Source organism: Canis lupus, chromosome 8, assembly GCF_011100685.1.
Source record: "Canis lupus familiaris isolate Mischka breed German Shepherd chromosome 8, alternate assembly UU_Cfam_GSD_1.0, whole genome shotgun sequence".
Classification (NCBI taxonomy): Eukaryota; Metazoa; Chordata; class Mammalia; order Carnivora; family Canidae; genus Canis; species Canis lupus.
Window position 1 is genome coordinate 48,670,260 of NC_049229.1, and position 22,382 is coordinate 48,692,641.

The following is a 22,382-nucleotide window of genomic DNA, read 5'->3' on the forward strand; positions in this document are numbered from 1 at the left end:
CTCCCCGCAGTGCCCAGGTTATATCTCTCTACCATGCCCAAGGCTGTAGGAGATGCCTCGAGGGCCAGATTGCTTTTAAAGCAGGTGACAAGGAATGCCTGGATGGCTCAGTGGTTGATCATCTGCCTTCAGCTCAGGTCATGATCCCGGGGTCCTGGAATCGAGTCCCACATCGGGCTTCCTGCATGGAGCCTGCTTCTCCTTCTGCATATGTCTCTGCCTCTCTCTCTGTATCTCTCATGAATAAATAAATAAAATATTTAAAAAAGAAATAAAGCAGGTGACCAGATAGGACATGTTAAAGGACTTATACAAAATATGAAGTGTTTACTATATACCAAGTGCTTGAAACATACTCTTTAAGTTTCAGAAAAGCCTTGTGAGATAGGAGTTACTACCCATGTTGTGCCCCCAGGGGGAAGTCAGAGTTGAGAAGGTGATGTCACTTTCTTGACATCACAGCCTAGTAGGTGGCAGATCTGGGATTTGAACTCCAGGTTGGTCTGATCCATCCAAAGACCATGCCCTTAGACAGGATGTACATTAAAGTTCCTGCCTGGATATCTTACCACATGTATATTACAGTAGCAGGGATGCTGGAGGGTAAGATGTTCAGGGGGGGCCAGAGGCTCTTTGGAAAGAGGGAGAATTGAGACTGGCTTTGGAGCAATCACTGCAGTGCTGAAGTGGCAAGACAAGGCACTTGAGGCCACAGAGATAGACAGGTGGGGGCCCTTGGTTCGGGGGACCATGAGGAGATTTCCCAAGCAGGAGGGAACTGAAAGTTAAGAAGTAGAGGGCGAGGAGGCAGGGTGTGGTTACAGAGAGTGAGGAATTTGGGCCCAATCTCATGTTCAGTGGGAGGTTTTTTTGTTTCCTTGTGCCCTAAAAACGAGTCCCAAATTATCAATAATGGGGGTGCCCTGGTGGCTCAGTCAGCTAAGCATCCACCTTCAGTTCAGGTCATGATCCCAGGGTTGTGGAATTGAGTCCTGCATCGAGCTCCTTGCTCCATGGGGAGCCTGCTTCTCCCCCTGCCCTCTGCCTGCTGCTCCCCCTGCTCGTGCTCTCTCTCTGTCAAATAAATAAATAAAATAAATATTTTGATAACGTAGTAAAGTTCTATCTGCCGATCCTGACTCAGTTAAGATCTTATCCATCAAGGGCAGCCCCGGTGGCCCAGAGGTTTAGCGCTGCCTCCAGCCTGGGGTGTGATCCTGGAGACCTGGGATCGAGTCCCATGTTGGGCTCCCAGCGTGGAGCCTGCTTCTCTCTCTGCCTCTCTCTCTCTCTCTCTCTCTGTGTCTCTCATGAATAAATAAATAAAATCTTAAAAAAAAAATCTTATCTGTCAAGTGGGAGTTCTGAACTTTGCCCCACACTCTCAGAGTTGTCAGGAAGTTCAAATGAGCATCAGCTCCATAAGGATGGGGAAGCCCATGTCTGATTCAGGTGGTATCTCCAGGGCCTGGCACTCAGCCCTTGGTTCATGAAAGACTGGTGGACCTCGATTCTACACATCTCTCTTTTTTTTTTTAATTTTTTTTATTTTACACATCTCTTTAAAAGCAGGAAGTAGGGAAGTAGCTGGCTGGAGAAAGGGCCCTTAGCCAGAAGAGGGCGCTGTTCAGCGAAACAAGGTTTGGTATTAGGAGCCGCCTGGATCTTCAGGATTGCAGATGGAGAATTTGCATCTCTGGGTTTTGCTCTAAACTCGGGGATTTAGGTGATCAAATCATTCTACATTCTTATATTAACTCTTCTTTTTTTTTTTTTTTTAAGATTTTATGTATTTATTCATGAGAGACACAGAGAGAGAGAGAGAGAGAGAGAGAGAGGCAGAGACACAGGCAGAGGGAGAAGCAGGCTCCACGCAGGGAGCCGGACTTGGGACTCCATCCCAGGGCTCCAGGATCACCCCCCCCCCCCCTCTCCCCCCGGGCCGACGGCAGGCACTAAACTGCTGAGCCACCCAGGCGTCCCTTAACTCTTGTCTTCTAACTAGGAAAAGTGGCTAAGGTGCTGTTTAGTCCCTCTATTTCATGTTCTCTTAATGCTTTAGGCACTTAATAACGTGAAATTATTTTTTTGGGGAACAGTACCTAAAACAGCAACCAGTTTATTATATCTCGAGATTTTGTGAGTTAGGAATTAAGACAGGCATTAGCTAGGAAGTTCTGTTCAGTATGGCACAGACTGATGATGTCCTCTGTGGTATTTGGCTGGGAGGTGGGCTGGTTTGGAGGGTCTACAACACAGATGTAATTTTACATTTTGTGTGATTATTTTTGTGTCTGTCTCTCTCACTAGTGCAGAAGCTACCAAGGCACTGGAACTGTGTGTGTTTCTATCACTTTATCACTAGTGGCTAGCAAAGCGCCTGGCCAGTTGAGACTTAGTAAATATTTGTTAAATAAGTATTTGTTGAATCAATGATGTAATTTTTATAAAGAGTGTCAGGATCCTCAGAAAACAGGCATCGGTGGAAGTCGATGATGATAATTGCTCAGTAAGTGCCAAGACTAAGCTAAGTATTCTACAACCTGGTTAGCTGGCATAATTCACCCCTGTTTTATAGACGAGGAGCTGAGGCTGACCTGACACAGCTTCAAATGGTGACACACGAGAAGCCCCTTTTATACCACAAATCAGAGAATCTGGGGATAAACTCAGGAACCCTGGAGTCCAAGCAAGTTACTAAAATGAGTTATTTGGGAGAGAATGACCTGATGAAATGGCAAAAGGCTAGTCAGTGTGGTTTCAGATTGGTCCCAAACAACGTTCCAGATTCCTGCTTCTAGAGTTATCCAAATAGTAGAAGCAAAACCACCCCAAATGTTGAGGGGAAAATTCACTTGGATGTCTATTGCTACATTCACCTTCCACTGTTCCTCAGAAATCCACATAATTGTTTCTTCTTCTTGGTTTTATTTATTTATTTATTTATTTATTTAAAAAGATTTTATTTATTTATTCATGAGAGGCACAGAGAGAGGCAGAGACAGGCAGAGGGAGAAGCAGGCTCCCTGCAGGGACCCTGATGTGGGACTCGATCCCAGGACCTGGGATCACACCCTGAGCCGAAGGCAGATGCTTGGCCACTGAGCCACTCAGGTGCCTCTGGTTTTATTTATTTTTGATGTTAATGCATAGTTGGATTGTTCTGTCAACATGGTGTGCTGCTTCTTCAGTTTCATGAAACAATGAGCTGGCCTTTGGTCATGAGTGTGGCATCAGAAAACCAAGACGAGTCAGTAGGAGTGTCGTTGATTGAAGTTGTCCCAAGGATCAGAGCATTAATGGATTCTCTGATACCTCGGCTTCCTATAGGCTTTGCTTTGCCTGAAAGGCTCTTCTAGCTCTCCCTACTGTGATGGGGAAATACCCCAGGGTGCCAGGAAATTCCTGCCTGGGCAGGGAGCTGACTTCCTGGTTAGTAACCCAGGGAGTCTAAGCCCAGCCCCCTGCAACCAATCAGCAGCAGAGACGCCTCAAACTGACAAGCAAAACGAAGCCCAACAAAAGCAGCTGGAACTTGAACAAACAGATTTGGGTGAGGCTGGGAGGGGAGTCAGGCCTGGCGTCATCCAGGCTCTAGGCCAGGCCGTTGTCTTGGTGACAGCCAGCCCGTTTACCAGCGGGCAGCAGAGCCAGTTTTCTGAGGGGGAAGCCTAGGGAGGGGGGCTGGGGTGCCCAAGGTGGCCTGCACTTCTCTAAGTAATGGTAATCCAGAGAAGGCAGGGCCACTTCCAGAGAGTAGTGCCTTCTCACAGGACCTGGGTGGGTGACCTGGGGTGCCAGGCAGTGGGCTGGGAGAGGCTGGCCAGCTTGGGAGGGAGGGAAGTGGCCACTGAACTAGCAAAGAGGCCTTTGGAAAGGCTGGAAGGCTTTCCGGGCAGAAAGGATTTGCAGCTGTTTTAGCTTTCTTGGCGAAACATGAATTGAAGTAGATCACAGAGTTCTCTAAAACAAAACAAAAACACAAAACAACACAACAACAACAACACACACACACAGGCCACTGGATGGGGGTGTGTGTCTTTGGGAATCTCAGAGGTGAGAATGTCTTGTATCCCTCTCTAGGAGCTCTTTTGCTTTTCCTTTTTTTCTCCCCTCCTCTCCCCTTCCCTTCCCTCCCCTCTGATCCTCCCCTCCCCTCTCCTGTGTCCCCTGTCATAACTACCTCCCCTGTTCTCCCCCCACCCTTTTCTTTTTTGCTGATGTCCGCAAGTCAAGTAATTACTCGGAGGGCAAGAGGAACGAACAGCATTCAGCGTAAAACAAATGTTAGCAAACATCTGCTTTGCAGCGCAGGGCCTGTGAGGTGTTCGCGTCCATGAGGGTAGGTTACTTTAGGGTAAAGAGTAGACACCTTCCTGCCCTCCGAGACATTGCAGATGTGGTGGCTGCTGTGTCACACTTGTGTCATTAGGTGGCAGAAAGAGAGGCTTGTCTACGCTGAGTGTTCTGGCCCATGAACATCTGGATAATTAATAGTCTGACACTTGACTAAAAAAAAAAAGGCATTCTTTCTGGCTAATGTGCAATATTAGCAAAACAAATGCAGTGGAGGAAAGAATCCTGGTATGTCCTCCTAGAAATCTTGCTGCTAAAGCGTCTGCCACGCCAAAGGACAAGCACTGTGTGAGTCCTCTTAAGGGAGGGACCTAGAGCAGGACCTTTGCAGAGACAAGATGTAGAAAGGTGGTTCGCAGGGGTCAGGGAAGGGAAGGTGGGGGTTAGTGCTTCATGGGTCAGAGTTTCAGTTTGGGAAGGTGAAAGGGGTTGTGGAGATGGATGGTGGTGAGGGCTGCCCAGCACTGTGAATGTGCTTAATGCCACTGAGCTGTACACTTGACAATGATCAAAATGGTCAATTCTGTGTTACTAGATTTTATCACAATTTAAAATGTCAATTAGAGGGGCACCTGGGTGGCTCAGTGGTTGAGTGTGTCTGCCTTTGGCTCGGGTTGTGATCTCCCGGGTCCTGGGATCGAGTCCCGCATCAGGCTCCCTCCAGGGAGCCTGCTTCTCCCTCTTCTATGTCTCTGCCTCTCTCTCTGTGTCTCTCATGAATAAATAAAATCTTGGGCAGCCCGGGTGGCTCAGCGGTTTAGTGCCGCCTTCAGTCCAGGGCCTGATCCCGGAGGCCTGGGATCGAGTCCCACGTCGGGCTACCTGCACGGAGCCTGCGTCTCCCTCTTCCTGTGTCTCTGCCTCTCTCTCTCTGTGTCTCTCATGAATAAATAAATAAAACCTTTAAAAATAAATAAATAAATAAATAAATAAATAAATAAATAAATAAAATCTTAAAAAAAATGTCAAGTAGAGACTGCCTTCTCATTGTACCAGGAGACAGGGGCATTTGTTTGAAGGCCGATGCCTGGGGTTTGCTGGTTTACCTCCTGTGCCTTGGCTGTGCCATCACAGAGAGGACTTTCGTCTCCCTTCAGCCAGTAATGAGGAATGGACTTGAAAGCACCGAGTGAGCAGAAAGGCACCACAAGGACGTGAAATATGGCTAAGATATTATTTCAAAGCTCCTTGTTAAGGTACCCAAATGCCCGGGGGGGAAGCTGAAGGGAGGAAAGGGAAGCTTTGGAGGAAACGAAGGAAAGCATGATATTTGGCAATCACAGGGGCTGGAAAAAGCCCAAACACCATGGGAGAGGGAGAAGAGAACTTGGGGCTCCTTCTTAGGGACCAGAAGGTAGGACCGACTTGGGCTATCACAGCGATTTAAAACACTTCTCCCTTTTGCCTGGCCTAAATTGAGAAACAAGTTAAGCCCACCCATAAGGAGGAAATGAAACGAAATGAAACAATGTCAAAACATCACCTCTCAAATTTCATGAAGGGAAATGGTACAGTTACAAAACGATGCTGGGTCAAAGTTTATGGATCTGGAACCCAAATGTGCTGGTGGAACTCAAGTCACCATCGGTTTCATTAACAGTTAACAGTTTAGTCAGAGTGACTTTTTTTCATCCTGAAAGAAATACTCAAATTCATCACCACCACCATTTACCCACCACATGTTATGTTAGCATATATTAGGATGTGCTCAGCACTCATCTAAATGTGGTTCATACCTTATCTTTTCATTTCTTTTTTTTTTTTTTATCTTTTCATTTCTTATAACAACCATGCAAGGTACATCTTTGAGGATAACAACATGAGAGTCCTGTTTAGCGTTTGTTCTTTTTGGTTCTTTGTTTCCTCATCTATAAAATGAGGAAACTAGCTAGCTAACAGCTAGAGTAGTTTAGCAGCTTGCCCCTAGTCACACAGTTGGTAAGTAGTAATGGCAGGATTTGAACTCATGTCTGACTCCAGAGCTCTCCACCAGAACACCACACTACACTGGAGAAGACACTATTGCTGAAAAGCTTCTTTTCTTTTCTTTTCTTTTTTTTCTTTTCTTTTCTTCTTTTCTTTTCTTTCCTTTTCTTTTCTTTTTTTCTTCTTTTCTTTTCTTTCTTTCTTTTTAAAGATTTTATTTATTTATTCATGACAGACACGCAGAGAGGGAGAGAGAGAGGCAGAGACACAGGCAGAGGGAGAAGCAGGCTCCCTGCAGGGAGCCTAATGTGGGACTCAATCCCAGGACCCTGGGATCATGACCTGAGCCGAAGGCAGATGCTCAACCACTGAGCCACCCAGGTGCCCCTCTGAGAAGCTTCTGAAACAAACTGGTAATGAATATTTTGCTCTGGGAGCAATTTGAATGAGCAATTGGTAAATTGCTTTATCGTAACATTGCATGATGTCACATTGACATACAATGGGGAAGAGCAATGAGTACCATGAGTGTGTCTTCACAGCGATCTGGCTCTAAAGTTGCATGAAACCACCAAGTACAGAGTATAGAAAAATGCTTGGCTGTGTTATGTGTGTACATGTGCATGTGTTGTGGTGTCTTCTATGTGTTATTCTGTGTTGTATGTTGTATGTGTTACGTGTGTTATGCATGTATCACATGTATATCAGTGAGTTGTGTAAGTGAAGGAGACTTGCCTGATGCCTGATTTCTTCAACACTGAAGACCAGACGTTCCAGCAGCCAACACTTTCTTGGTGCTCGCTATGAGCCAGGCACTCCTCTCAGTGCTTCACATGTAATCACTTGTTCATCTTTGCAACAGTCCTGAGCAGTAGTTACTAATAGTATCCTCATTTGATGAATAAGGAAGTGGAGACACAGAAGCATCAATTACCTTACTCTAAACCACCCAATAGTAAAAAGTGGAGCTGGGATTGGAACCCAGGGAGATTGGCTTCAAACTATGTGGTCTTTTTTTTTTTTTTTCTTTATCTTAACTGGTGCTCCCAAATCACCATGCAGAAGAGGACAGAATTATCCTCATTCTGTGGCGAAGAGCCTGTGGACCATGTGAACACAGGTTGACTGAGACAATCAGCACTCTCCAGTTAGACGTTAGCCGAGGTGAGACAGTCATTGCTGGCCTCGCAGCGCATGTGTGATTGCTATCAATTTAATGATTATTAAGAATTGAGAAGGATTGTTGTCAAAAATCACACTTGTGAAATCTGTACAGACAAAATGGTTTCATTGATTTGTTTCCTCTTAAACTCTACCTAGAGATGACAAGTATCTATGGATCAGATGTTCTCTGGTTCATGAGGATGGACTGTGATTTATTTGAGATAGGATGGCATTTCTTCTCTTGTCTTTCTTCACTTGCCTTTCTGGGGCCTGTCACTTGGAAGTTGAGGATAACAGAAAAAGGTCTTTGGTAATGCCATTCAAAGTGGAGGAGGAGACGGAGCCTGTTATATAACAACACAAAGGCAGTGGTTATCCATCCATCCATCCTTCGATCCATCGATCCATCCATCCATCCATCCAACAAATGTCTACTGAGCACCTGTTTTGTGTCAGGTACTGTTTTAGGTGACAAACACTCAGAGATGAATGAGATAAAGTAGTTGCTTTTGTGGAGCATCTATTCTTGTGGAGAAAGAAGACATCAAACAACTGAATAAATATAAACACAAGAGAAGTCTAGACAGAGATAAGGGCTATGAAGAAAATAAAGCAGGGGAAGGGGAGAAGAGAGTATGGCACGTGGCCACAGGGGATTATCTGAGGCTCTGCAATGTGGTTAATCTAGCTATGTAAAGAATTATCTTAAAAAAAAAAAAAAGAATTATCTTAAACATCCCAAGCCTAGACCCCACTCTCAGTGGACTGCTTTCTTCTTGTTTCCCTCCTCCCACAGGATCTGAGGGTAACCCATGTTCTAAGCCCTCAGTGGCAGAATGGAGGTAGACGAGGGACATTTAAGCAGGGAATGAGGAGAAGGAAAAGCTAGACCCTAGCGAGGGGAGCAAAGCATTCGAGGGCTTGGGGCCCAGGGGTTGAAGCGTCAGTGGTTGTTCATTGATTGCCTACTCAATATCCATTCCTCTTCTCTGTAATTCCTACTAGCACTCATATCTGCCTCCTAGGTTTGGGCGGGATATCAAGGGGGTTCCTGACTGTCCTAGTGATCAGCATAATCTCAATCCTTTTGTCTCCGTGATCAGTTCAGACTGGGAAGTGTGACACTTGAGTCTTCTGATGGGTAAAGAAGTGAAGTTCTCTCCCCTCCTGGTGTAAGTACAGATACAGGTAGCCCTGAGACCATCTTATGACCTTCATGGAAGCCACCTTGAGGACAAAGCCAACACATGGAAGAAGGCAGCGAGCAGAGAAGTAGAGCCAGGCTTCCAGTTGCTCTTGAAATGCATAGCATTGGATTTTTCCCCTTGTGAACCGATTCATGCATTCACAACATTTTGAGTGCTTATGATGTGCTCAACACTGTTCTACGTGTTGTTTGGGAAAAATCCCTGTCCAGTTTTTGTTGGTTTTTCTTTTACTAGCATGGGAGGGGGGGTGGGCAGATGATCATCAGAGTCAGTCTGCCTAGGTTTTAATTGTGGCTCCACGTCTCCGTGGCTGTGTGACATCAGACAAATCATTAAATCTCTCTGTGCATCAGTTTCCACATACAAAAAGGAGATAATTCTAGTGCCTACCTCATAGGATGGTTGACTATACTCTCACTTAATTTAAGTGGGGATTAAGTGAGAGAATGTGAAGGGTGTAGGACAAGACTGGACATGTAGTATGTGCTTGCTGTGGGGGCTCTGATGTGTCACCCAGTCCACACTTTGGGAATAGAAGACTTATTTCCCCCAACCACTGGGAGTCTTTTAGAAGTATTGTCCCAGGGGAAGATGACCTTGTTACCCTAAGGCCAGGGTCTCTTTCCGGGAGCAGTCTACATCCAATGACTGATCTATGAGGAAGTATAAATGGTTAGATCCCTTGCCTCAACTTGGGACAACTCTGGAAGGTCACACAGGTCCTGGACCTCTCCCTGGGGTGAATGGAAGCCTTTGTTGGGCTTCCTTCTCAGCTCAGCTTCTCCCTCTGCCCACTTCTGCTTCTTTTTCTTCCCTTTCTGTGGACATGGATCCAAGCAGCACATCGTGCATGCTACTCTTTGAGTTTCTTCTCAGGAACCCAATGTCTGACTCAATAAATGTTAGTTGTTATCCTCACCCCCATCCTCATCTAAAAGCATCCTAAGTTATAGAGAAAATAAGAGAAAGTGTATAAAGGGGAAAGGCCTTCCTACCAACTAGGAAAGGGTGACCACATGGTGCGATGCAGAATGGCAAGAACAAAAACCCCATACCTTTTGGGGTATGAGCTGAGGGGTTGTGCCTGGAGTAGGGAGTCCTTCCCAATCCTCATCTCCAGTTCTGTGTGGATTGGAATTGGTGGCATGAACCTCAACTAGAGCTCTGTGTATGAGCTAGACTGGCCAACAGTAAGATTTTTATTTCTTAATGGATTGTACCACCCTCTCCCTTCCAGTATTAAGGGTGTAGTACAGGGTTACACTTTTACCTTGTTATTCAATTTCCTGCCACGGCTATTCTGGGAATTTGGCAAGCGCTTTTCACCTATAAAAGCTCAGCTTTTAGTGCTGTGATGGGTGGACTGGTTGGAAAGGGACAGAGGCTCCTGGTTTTATAGTCACACGGGGGCAGGAGTTTGCTTTCTTGAATCTGGAGAGCTATCAGGACACTGGTATTCACAGGCTGAATCTGGCAAATGAAAACCAGGATTTAGCACATACCCCATTCATAGCTTTGCTGGAGGGGGAAGCTTCTTTCTGTCCTCTGGATTTTTAAAGCCAAGTGATGGTGACACAGGAAAGCAAACTGGTTGTGCTCTCTCGAACGTGCTAATGGATACAACTGAACCCCACAACATCTTTCAAGGGCTCACCACGGGCAAGCACTGTGTGTGTGCATGTGTGTCCATGTGCGTGTGTGTGAGACAGAGAGAGAAGACAGGTCCCTACCATCTGTAGGGGTGGTAAGCCATGTTGCTAAACAACATGTTACCCGGCACAATGGATTTAGAACCAAACAGATCAGTGCTCAAAACCGGAGTCGAACCCGAGTCAAGTTCTAGCTCTGTTATTGAAAGATGCAGTTTTATATTTGGGGCGACATAAAGCTCTGGCGACCAGTGGGTAGGAGATGTTAACCCTGGAGAAAGGAACTGTCTTGTTTGCCATGTTATTTATGAATATTCAATTTTGCTATAGAAAATGAGAGAAATTAAATATAGAAGCAAGTAGCTTATGAGATTTTTTTTTTTTTAGACAGAGTTAAAATAAATAGAACATATATGGGCTGGATATAGATCAAATCAGAATGTTACTTATAGACAAGGGATGAGAAGACTAAGTAAACCTTAAATATTTATAAGGCACGGATCACGTCTTCTCCAGATTGAAGCAATGTGACTCCTCTGTTGGCCGCTCAGTGGTGATGCTCCAAGAAACCTAGCTAAAACCCACAGCTGCTCAGCAGCTTACTTGGGGTGCTGTAGTGTGAACAGGTGTACTTGGCCCTGAGTCGTCCCAATAGGAGCTCTTTTGTGTGTTTATTTCAGGTGCCACCTTCAGCTGTTCCCGGGGCTTGCCCTCAACACTGACCTCCGTAGCCACACCAGCAGGAGAGAAGGCTGCTGTGGCAGAGAGAGAACAACATCTGTGGACGTTGTGTGACCCAGGACTGAGGTAGGGCAGGCCTTTTACCTGCTTGCCCTCATCCTAAGTGTGTTCACCCGTCCCATCTCTTTGCCTTGCTTCTTTTCAGTGCGTGCTCTAAGTTGACGAAACGAATGGTGTGATTGAAGCATCTTAATTTGGCCCATGAGCCTTTGTGTTCTGTGACCTCTGGTATAGGCGGCCTGGAAGGAGAGTTAGAAGCTATCATTGCCTTCAGGTAACTTCTCAAATGGCACAGGAGTCGTAGCTCGGGTTTTCTGGAAGCATTAGCTCAGGCTTCCTGGAAGCAAAGCCCAAGACATCAATTCTTGTGCAAGTGATTTATGAGGGGGCTCCGTCTGGAGAAAAAGTCTGTGAGGAAGTGAGAAAGACAGGGTGGGAGAAGGGAAGAGGTCACACAAAGATGAGGTCCAATTGAAGTAAAACCTCAGTCTGGCCCCAGGGAGAGCTCTGAAGCATGGATGGCACTGCAGGTTTGAGCTTCCTTGAGGCAAGAAGGCCAGCCTTTTGTACCTTGTGTCAGGGAATGGATGCACCAGCCGAGGGAAGGAGGTTTGGAGGGGGGGGCACACCAGTGGCATCTGCTACATGTGGTTGATCTAAACTCCCTCCCAGGTGGCTTCTGGTGGCAAGGGAGTGAAGAAAGAGCTTAGTAGGTTGGGAACGTTGTGGGAGAAAGGACTGGAGATGGATGGTACAATATGACTTGGAAGGGTCTGAAGCCAGAGGCAGGAGTCATGGGCAGGAAGCCATAGGGAGCCACGGTGTGTTCTTGAGCATATGTACGATTTGGAGCAATGCTTAGGAAGAGAGCCATGTGACATTGGTATGTGTTGCAAGGAAGCTGCTGGCAAAGAGGGCAGCTGGGCCTGGTCTGGGCACTACTACAGGTAGCTTGAAAGTATCTCTCTCCTCTGTAGCCTTTGGGCAGCTCTATATGCTCAGAAGCCTACTTTACCAGGGTCTAGTTTTGCAGCCCACTTCCTGGTCTTAATCTCCCATGATTCCCTTGTCCCGAAGGAAAAGGGACAAATACCACATGCCTAGGAGGTGGGCCTCCCTAGACCAGTGTAGGGTGGGCGGGGTGGGGAGAGGTGCATTGCTGGAGGTTCTCCCTTGGAGAACACCTCATAAAAAGCTCAGCAGAGATCTAGGCGGGCTACAGAGGGCTGATGAATGCTGGAGTCCTACAAACCGATCTGGCTCCAAGTAAGGTTACCTGATCTCCAAGTAATACAGAGCTTTTAAGCCTCTGGCTTTTGTCCGAGGCACTGTAGCCACCTGATCAGCAGCAGGCTGGAGATTCTTGGCTTCAGACCCAGCCAGCCTCCAAGCAATGATCCCTCCTCAGGGCAGAGGTTTTGATTGTCTATCAAAACTTTAAGGGCAGTGGTCCCTCAACTCTAACATGCAAGAGCACTACCTGGAATGCTTTCTGAAAGCACAGACTTCTGGGCCTCACCTGCAGAGATTCAGACTTGGTAGGTCTAGCGTGGGGGTGAGGAATTTGCAGTTGAAGTAGGCACCCCCGTGACCGGGAACAGGCTGTTGCAAGGGTCATCAGTGGAGAGGGGGGAGATCCAGCACAGATTTACTCAGGAAACCACGCAGCCCTGTGAAGTAGGTGATATGATTTTCAGTCTTCTCAATTTATAGATGGATAAACTTAGGCTCAAAGGATTTAGCTAAGCTTCCCAAACTCTCAAAACTAGTAAATGACAAAGCTCAGATTCTAATCCACTTACGTAGAGACTGTGCTGCTGTCTGAGATCTGGAGAAAGAATCATAGGGGGTCTAGCCGCATCCACATCTAGGCTCATCTCCCGACATCCCCCAATATGAGCCTTCCGGAGCCAGGCCAATGGTATCAGGGAGGAACAGGCGAAGTTGTGCCGCAGTAACAAAGGAGCCATGGGGTTCCTTTCTTGTCCACACTACGTGGCCATTCAGACCAGCAGGGGGCTCCATTCATTATAGTCACTCAGGCATCCAGGCTCATAGAAGCTCTACGTTGGCATGTGTTTCCTCGAAGATCAGAAGATCAGATCGAAGATCGCAGAGGTAGAGAAAGAGGACACTGGCTCCTGAACCATGCACTTCTGTGGAAGTGAATTGGTGTCACTTCTACTCAAATTTCAGCAGCCACGGAAGTCCCACAGCCCTGTCTGAATTCATCGGGGTGTGGAAATGTCAACAAGAACATGGTCCACCACACCAGTATCCACTCATAAGAGCTGAATGTGCTTTTTATTTTATTTTGATTTATTTTATTATTTAAAAAATATTTTATTTATTTATTCATGACACACACACACACACACACACACACACAGAAGCAGAGACACAGGCAGAGGGAGAAGCAGGCTCCATGCAGGGTGCCCGACACGTGACTTGATCCTGGGTCTCCAGGATCACACCCTAGGCTGAAGGCAGGTGCTAAACCGCTGAGCCACCTGGGCTGCGCCCCCTCCCCTTTTTTTTTTTAAGATTTCATTTAGGGATCCCTGGCTGGCGCAGCGGTTTGGCGCCTGCCTTTGGCCCAGGGCGCGATCCTGGAGACCCGGGATCGAATCCCACGTCAGGCTCCCCGTGCATGGAGCCTGCTTCTCCCTCTGCCTGTGTCTCTGCCTCTCTCTCTCTCTCTCTCTCTCTCTGTGTGACTATCATAAAAAAAAAAAAGATTTCATTTATTCATGAGAGACATATACAGAGAGAGGCAGAGACGCAGGCAGGGAGAAGCAGGCTCCATGCAGGAAGCCCGATGGGGGACTCAATTCTGAGGCTCCAGGATCACGCCCTGGGCTGAAGGCAGGCACTCAACCGCTGAGCCACCCAGGCATCCCATGAATGAGCTTTCTTTTCTTATGTCTTTGCACATGCTGTTCCATCTGCCTGTTCCATCTGTCCTGTCCCTGCTTCTCATCAACTCAGTGTCTAATTCTAGACTCCCCTGCCATCAGCTCTGGGCAGCCTTTCCTGAACTGTCCTGGCCTCCAGCCACCAACCCCCCCCCCCGCCCTCCCGCCCCACAGCCCTGAGCTGATCTCTGTTAGGACGTATGTCATATTACATTGCAACTGTCAGTCTGTCTGTCCCCCACCTACTGGACCGTGGGCTCCTGGGAGACGAGAACATGTAGTAGAGACAAGCCCCACAACCTCCAGCCCCTGGGAGGCAGGAGGTGTGCAGATGCTCAGGGGCAGAATAGGGACGGAGGAAGAGCCGGATTCTGGAGGTTTCGTGAACCGCCTCCTCCTTTTCCCACAGGAATAGGGTGTCAGAAAATGGGGAAGAGGAAGGTAAGAATTCTGTGACTTCAGGATGAGCCATCTCATGTAGGAGAAGGAAACCCCCTGCAGCAGGGGGCTTTTTCCAAAGCTTCATTGCCCCATCATGGAAAGACTCACCTCAAGCCTGAGTTAGTCACTGCCCGGAGCTGGCTGTGTCACCACAGGGGTGAATTTCAAGAGACCCAGAAGAGGACATTCTGCAGCTGGGGAAAAATCCTTGTTGTCCCCGCTCTGGGGCCCCTGGGGCCCATCAGAGGTCATTGTTAGCCAAGGGGCAGGTGTTCATGGGCTTTCCAGTGGAGTTTGCCTGGGTCCTGTCCCACCACAGCCTCTAGCATTGGGGGAAGGCCATTTGGGTTCTCAGGGACAGGGGATCAAGTCCTGTTCAGCAAGGCAGTAACCTGACTCTGATGTGGGGATCTGCAAGGTCTAGGTTGCTTGTGGGGTGCCCATACCTGGAGTGGCCACAAGAGCGAGGCAAAGGAGCCCAGAACTGTGGGTAGAAATGAAGTTTCTGCAGTCCTGGGCTGCTCCAGGCGGGATCCATTACTGCCAACCCGACTTCTGGGGGCTCAGTCTTCTCCCCACTTCCCGCCTCACGTCTCTGGAGGATGAACTTGTTTTCAGTTCTTGGGATACCCCCATGCTCTCTCACGTCAGGGCCTAGGTGTGCATTAACCCCGACACACATCTCCACGTCCTCAATCCATTTCTCATAAGAAACTAAACTCTTCGAGTGTCTTGCCTCTTTGTGGTGTGGCTTTTCCTGAGGTCGGAGGGAGGGGACCATTCAGGGTAAGAGCCCTTGGGCAGTGCCCAGCACTCAACTCCACTCCCTCTTCCTTGCCACCCCTCCTCCACCTGGATGCCCACAGCTCCCAGCCCCTCCCTCCATCCTTGAAAGCCTCGGGGTTGCACCCCCTGGACTTAGAGGTATCTTGATTCAAGACCTTTTCCTGAAGACAAAATTATTCTTCCCCAATAATACTGTTCCCGTTCAGCTGCTGAGATAACACATATCCGCCTCCTGGTATCGATTTCCTTTGCCTGGTCCTGGGGTCCCACTAGACCTTGCTAGGCCCCACCCCGTTGGTCTCAGCCCACCAGGGTGCCTCGAAAGAACCCATTGTTCAATTTTCAGGAATTTTGCGGGCTGGTTGTTAAACTCGGCCATTACTCAAATTCAAGTATGGTAATAAATACTAAAAAGTCGCCATTTCCTAATCACTTTTAGTACATCTTGCTATTACCCATGCCCTTGAAATTCCATCTCTTGTATCCATAGGCTGGAAAATACTATATATGTTTTGTAGGCTGCTGTGCACCTCTTCCCAAATCTTCCTTCAGTGGATTACACTGTCTTAGTCTGTTCTGGCTTCTATAACAAAATACCATAGATGGGGTAGTTTATAGACAACAGAAATGTATTTCTCACAGTTGCAGAGGCTGGAAATCCAAGATCAAGGTACCAAGCTGGTTGTCCTCTGGTGAGGGCCCTCTTCCTGGTTTATAGCCAGTGCTTTCTTTCTTGTGTGTCCTCACATGGTAGACGGGGTGAGGGATCCCTCTGGAGTCTCTTGTGAGGGTACTAATCCCATTCTTGAGGGCTCCACTTTCATGACCTAACCACCTCCCAAAGGTTCCACGTCCTAATACCATCACTTTGGGGGTTAGGATTTCAACATATGAATACTCAGACCATAGTCCACTGATAGCTTGAAATCAGTCTTTGTATGTATATCTACACCGTGAAAGCCAGCAAAGCCTATTAACTGGGGATTAATTTACTGTTGTGCTGATTGTCTAAACTTAAGGAAGTGATGGAGAAAACACAGATTTAAACTCAAAAGTGTGTTTGTAGCCATGGTATTGTGACTAGCACACACACAAAAAAATCAAGAAACTACTCATTTGGCATTTAAAAACTACTATCCAGTTCTGCAAAAATGTTCATGTCACTGACAAATAGGTGAAGTTCCACTATATGTTTTTTATCTCACTTTTGTCTTTCTTATTAACATAAACAAGAATGTCAGCAAATATTCTGTTGCAATCACACCTGCTCATCAAATCCAACTAATAGATTGGCTCCAGATTCACGTGTTAGCAAAAGTCAACAAAAGTATTCTGTGAAAATCAATTGGTTGTATGGAATTTACAATATAGAGTACTGTATATTTGTTATTATTTATTTGTAAATTATGTGCTATACGTCTTTCATGGCAGTAAAACTCATAAACACACACATAGTTTTCTGGAGAGCCAGTTGCTAAATATTTGCCAGTACACTACAACCCAGAGTCTCCCATCCTGCCCCCATGGTAGAACTTACCTGCTGTGCCTACAGGAAGTATTTGCTTGTTGGTATCCCCTCAGGACTGTGGGCTCTGGGGTGGGGAGGGTGATCTTATTAATGTGTGGATACTCACGTACTAATCAGGACTGAATGCTCAGGCGTCACTCAATCCATACCCGTTTCATGAATACAGTAAAGGCAAAAATACTTCTGGCTCCTAATGGAAAGACAATGATTCTTGTCCTGTGTGTTGGCCCATGAAGTGGAGGTGGGCATTTAATCACGGTGTCTTGCATGACAGGTCCTACAGCTGGTGGCCATACAGGCTGTCCCTTCTCTCTGCTTTTCTGTCCAGATCCAGAAAGTGGCCCAGGGTTGAGTGGGCTCTCTGAAGTATCCTACCTGCAGCCGGATGATTCTGAGACCAATGTGGGGCTGGTGAGGAGAATTCAGGATAGCAAGTACATGTATGTGGACACGAATGGGATACAGTGGTCCCAGGGCCAAGCTGCAAGCCCGTTGAGGGCTGAGGGCAGATATCATTACTGTCTCATCTCTCAGACCTGTCCTGACAAGGGCCAACATGGTCCTACAAAATGGAGCCCACTCCTCCTTCTGCTCGCCTCTGCTTACCTCTTCTGGCCTCGTCTCCCCCTCTCCTTTCCGCTGCGGGCATATTGACTCATGGCTCTTCCTGTATCATGTGTCCTCCTGCCTACTATTCCTGAACTGCTCTTCCCCAGAAATCCACATGGCTAGTCAATGAAGTCCGGGTTCTGTCCAAATCTCACCTTATCAGAGAAGTCTTTGTGACCAGCATGGGCTTTGGTCGATGTGTCCTGTTTCTGTTGTCCCGCTTAACTTTTCCTCACTGGCCTCTCCCCACTGAGGGAGTATGCACTGGGTTATTTTCCACTGTCTCTCTCTCAACTGTAAACTCTATGGAACAGTATTTTTTCTGTTCTGTCGCTGGCTTTATCCCCAGGGTCTAGCATGGTATCAGTAAATGTACAGTCATCACTGAAGTGATGTCTGCTGACTGACTCAGCCCACGAAAATAAAGGGTCTGTGGTTAGAGAAAACTAGATACCATTCTGGCCCTTGGCTGTCTTGTCCAATTTGGACTTAGCCCGTGTTCTTCTCTGACCTGTAATCTGAAGACCTGTATATCTTTTCTTATTTCTCTGGAGTTACCTCCCCAGCCCAATGGGAAGTGTCCTCTCTTTTCTAGGGAGACCTGAAATCCATGACACTACCAGGCAGCATTTGCAAGAGGCACTTCTGGATAGGCTGGGTGGCCCAACCCTGACCCAGGTGACCCCTGAGGCCTAGGGCTCAGGCTGGTTGGCCACACTCAGCCTGGGGGGGTGTTCTGGTCGACCCGCCTGCCTTCATTTGATTTCACCATTAAGGTGAATCCAACATTCAGAAGTGGAGCCATTTCACAAGACAGTCAGTAGACCCGGCCACGGTGGGCCTGCATTCAGGCATGGCACAGCCCTCGGAGCTGAAAAGCTGGCCCTGGTTCAGCTCAGCTCTCCGATTTGCCATGGTCCTCACCACTCATGCATAATTTGTTTTGGTGCCATCTGAAATAAAGTCCACACATGGTAGCTGCTTTCCTCACACGAACCATGGGATTTGAGCAAGACTCTTAAATTCCCGAGACCCCTTCATCTGCAAGTCAGAGTTCCCAATGACCCTCTGAGCCCGTGGTGAGGCTTGGGTGGGAAATTCCTTGGTAAGCAGAAGCACTCTGCCCCTCCCCCAAGTGCTGCTTTGCCACTTCCTCTTCTTTTAGGTCCCCTTCCCAGATGCCACCCCTTCTGTCCTTGGACGCTGCTGTTTAGCCAGCCCAGGTGGGTCCTTGCTTAGCAGCTAAATCTGCCTTCCCAGGTGGGGAGAGATGCAGGCTGCCACTTACTGCTACACCTGCATCAGTGTGAGGTCTCCATTCAGGGAGGACGCATATGTCGCACTGATAGCGTGATGGGATACAGGAGGGCTCGGAGTCCTAGCAGTGCTTGGCCTCAGAACAATGAAAAATGAGATTTGAGCCGCCAGATGGGTGATTGCCACTGAAAAGTCTTCTTTCTTCAGTCCTAAGATCTTTGTTCTAGAACCAGGTGTCACAGCAACTGCCTGTGAAGTCAGCTGGGTTTGCTCAGTTTTACTAGAAAAAGCTACTTCTTCCCTCCTGGGGCTATTAAGCTCGTGCACCTTTTTAAAAGGTTTTAAACTTTTATTGCTTCTTTGAAATAAAGCATTCCTCTCATTCCAAAATGAAATGCATTGCAAATGGATTTCATAAGATTTTATTTTGATTACAAAAGTAATCTGTCCATGGTTTTTATAGAAAAATTGGGGAAATATATAAAGATGCAGAAGGAAATGAAAGCCTCCTATAATCACTGTTAATATTTTGGTTTATGTCACTCTAGACTTTTCTGTATACTCCAATCATTCATATATATGTACTACACACACACATATATACATGTATTTACCACATATGATGTTAGAGTTTTATTATATATGCTATTTTATAATGCACAGCATAAGATTTGGAAAACAGTAGACAATAAATAAATATTGTCACTGTTAGCAAGTATCATTTATTGAATGTCTGTGATATGATATGCCAGGCATGATGTTAGGTGTTTTATATGCACTGTCTAACTTAATCCTCAGAATGGTCCTATGGCACAGGAACTGTCTTCCTCATGTTTTATAGACAAGAAGCTTGAGGCCCAGAGAGATTATGTTACTTATCAAAAGTTACAAAGGTTGTCAATGAGATAGACAACTACGTGTTTCTCTCTTTTTGTATGAACAAAGTACACATTTACAGGTTTAAAAGTTTTTCAGAAGTTGATTTAAGAAGCACCTTACTGCCACTCAGATGGGAGTTTTCACTGAGAATGATGTAAAAACAGATTTTGGTCTTGGAGACAGGAAATCTGGCTCTGCCACTGACTACTTGTATGATCTGGAGCAAGTAACTTAACCTCCCTGACCCACAGAATGGGATTTGTGTGGAAAGAAGGGTTAGCCCTGTGCCCAGGATATAGGTGTCTTTGAAATGATTAACAAAAGTTGATGGCGATTGGAAAATGCGAAGAAACTGCAAAAGCATATAACACAAAGCTTGCTTTGAAAAAGTTCACTCATGCTACTTCATGGAAATATTAGCCAACGTGGAGCTGGTGGGTGTGACCTTGGTCAAGTGTAAGTCTCGGTGAGACTGTGCTTACTTCCTAGGGAGGAATGCTGGGCTGCAAAAAGACTGCTTATCAATGTGTCATTGAAAAACAGGTAATCTATGGTATCTAAATATGCCCAGCTCCTAAAATAGCACATTTGTGTCCCTAAAATCTTTGCGGCTCAAGCAAATATCAGTGGCAAGGGGAAAATGAAAATGCACAGTTATCTGAATCTGAATGAGCTTGAATGGTGTGGGAATTAGGGGTCTCCCAATTTTACCCTTTTTCCATGGTATGTTAACTTCTCTGAGCTCCAGGTTTGCCAAGGGTCAACTGGGAGTTGTAATACCTTCTCTCCAGAATAGCGTGGTGATGAAAAACAGTCTGTGTAAAGGTGTTAGCTCAGAGTCTTGGTCATAACAATACCCTTTATGAGGCCATATATATGAGGGGTCTGGACAGGCTCTGAGGTTAGACATGAGTTAGAATCCTGCATCTGCCATTCACCAGCTCTGTCACCCTGGGCTTTTTATTGAGCCTCTCTGAGCCAATCTCATGAGGTTTGTAAAAACTAAGCACTAATGTTTGTGCTACTCGGTGCAAAGCAGGCATCCAACATCAAATATTACAGTGAGGTCCTCCTTGCTTTCCCCTGGTCACATGACTCTTGCCTTTTTGATCCTTTTAAAGCCTGAACCGCATAATGTAGCACTTGATTATATGCTGCCTTGTACTGTCCTCTAGTTTTTTTCTCACGTGTTCACTCTGGTTTTTTTCATGGGCCTCCGACCCTTGAGGGCACCATCTGGGACATAGATTTCTTTAGTATTCCTTCTGGGGACTCATGTATGTGCATGCTCAATAAATCTTTGCTGCCTTGCATCGCATCTGATTGATGGCTCTTTCCCTGCTGACTTCTCAAGGTTTCACCCAGATTGAACTGAAACCCTTGGGAAAAATTGCAGCAGCCTGTCCCGGTCCCCAGAGACCTGAGCTCTTGGCTCTGCTGAGAATGACAAATGGAGGAGCTGAAGGACCCAAGTGCCACTGCAAGCATCTGACAGCTAAAGAGAGGGGGCCCTTCAGCACCCCCTCCGTGCCCCTCCCAACCACCTGACTCAACAGCAGTGCCTGTGGCTTTGTGGGACAGCTGTGGCCTTACATGGCACCAGAGCTTAAGCTGCTTCCCTTATTTACATAGCTTCTGTTTTAAAGCCTGGAACATGTCCTTCTGCATTCCCAGTAGGTAACGGGGAGGAAGAGTTAGACATGAAGGAAGACGGGGAGGGGCTGAGGAAGGACCTGGTTGTAGATTCTCAACATTTGTGCTGAGTATAAGTCACTGAAAAGGGGAGCTTGCCACCCTCCCGGTTGCTCAGTTATCCCAATGGTTTATTATTAAAAGAGGGACTAAAGACTCATTAAAGTAATACAATTGACCTTTGATATAGGGCAGCCCTGAGGAAGGGAGCTGTGTTAATTTGTCTATCAATAGTTTTCTGTGAGTATAGTTTCATAACTCATGGCTGTTTATGAGTATCGGGTTCCTTTTTAGATCTCATTTTTTTTTTTTTTGCTTGTTTGATTTTAGGGGTTGCAAAGTCACACATTAGTTCATTTAACAAATATTTATTGAACTATGGACTAGGTCCCATGAATACAAAGTTTCCTGCTGGGTGAATATTGGCTCAATATCCTACATGCAGGCTCCATGTCGGGTGCTGGGGAGAGAGCTATGGCCAACATAGACATGGGTCCTAGCTTTGCTGACCTGCAGCGGAACGTGAGTCAAATGAATGACTAGTTATAACATGAAGTGCAAAGTGCCATGTTACAGGATGGGATGGAAGTTCTTAGCAAGAGTCCCATACTGAGACTTGGGAGTCCAGGAGAAAAGGACAATCAAGCTAAGGCTGATAGGAAAATAGAAGTTGGCCAGGTGTGCAGGTGAGTGGTAGAGAGCCAGTATGGAAAATCCTTATAGGTGGAGCGGAGAGTATATGAAAAGAACTGGAGGGGATACGGTAGGTGATACCACAGGACAAGAAAACCTCACAAACTCCAGGTCGCCTAACACAAGGAAAGCCTGTTTCTCATTCAAGCAAAGTTGGATTTGCATTCAGAGCAACTGGCCTCTTAGGGACTTAGTGATCTAGGATACTTTCAGCTTGAGACCTCATCAACTCAACATATGGTCAGGAAGACAAAGAGAGAGCAGGGAGGTACACTGGAGGTGAGCTGCTTTAGCCTGGGAGTAAGCACATTACTTCTGCTGCTCTCAACCCATTGGCCAGAACTAGTCACATGGCTGCATGCAATTGCTGCCAGGTTAGAAATGTAGGAAGAGTAATCCTTTGGGAAACTACCCGTTGTTCTGAGGGGCGGGGCCTTATTGCATGTGTGTATTGGGGGCTGGTAGGCAGGGGTGGGGAGGGAAATTACAGGGAGATAAGCTGAGACCAGTCACCAAGGGCCCTGCAAGCCATGTTACA

The 22,382-nt window shown here is 46.7% G+C and overlaps 1 long non-coding RNA gene and 1 other non-coding gene across 3 annotated transcripts in view; both read left to right on the forward strand.

The window, feature by feature from the left end:
• The window catches only part of LOC111097109, a 29,581-nt gene extending 8,323 nt beyond the window's left edge, over nt 1-21,258 (forward strand). The window contains exons 2-4 of one of the 2 annotated variants that reach the window (XR_005363550.1): nt 10,984-11,110; nt 11,190-11,318; nt 20,814-21,258. This is a non-coding gene — a long non-coding RNA (uncharacterized LOC111097109). Of the gene's footprint in view, nt 1-10,983; nt 11,111-11,189; nt 11,319-17,042; nt 18,891-20,813 lie in introns of those variants that run through there. The other variant, XR_005363549.1, reaches the window with a different exon arrangement.
• On the forward strand, nt 4,376-4,506 carry LOC119873136. Its single transcript, XR_005363928.1, has one exon. It is a non-coding gene; the product is annotated as a small nucleolar RNA SNORA17 (small nucleolar RNA).
• Nucleotides 21,259-22,382: the final 1,124 nt, after the last annotated feature.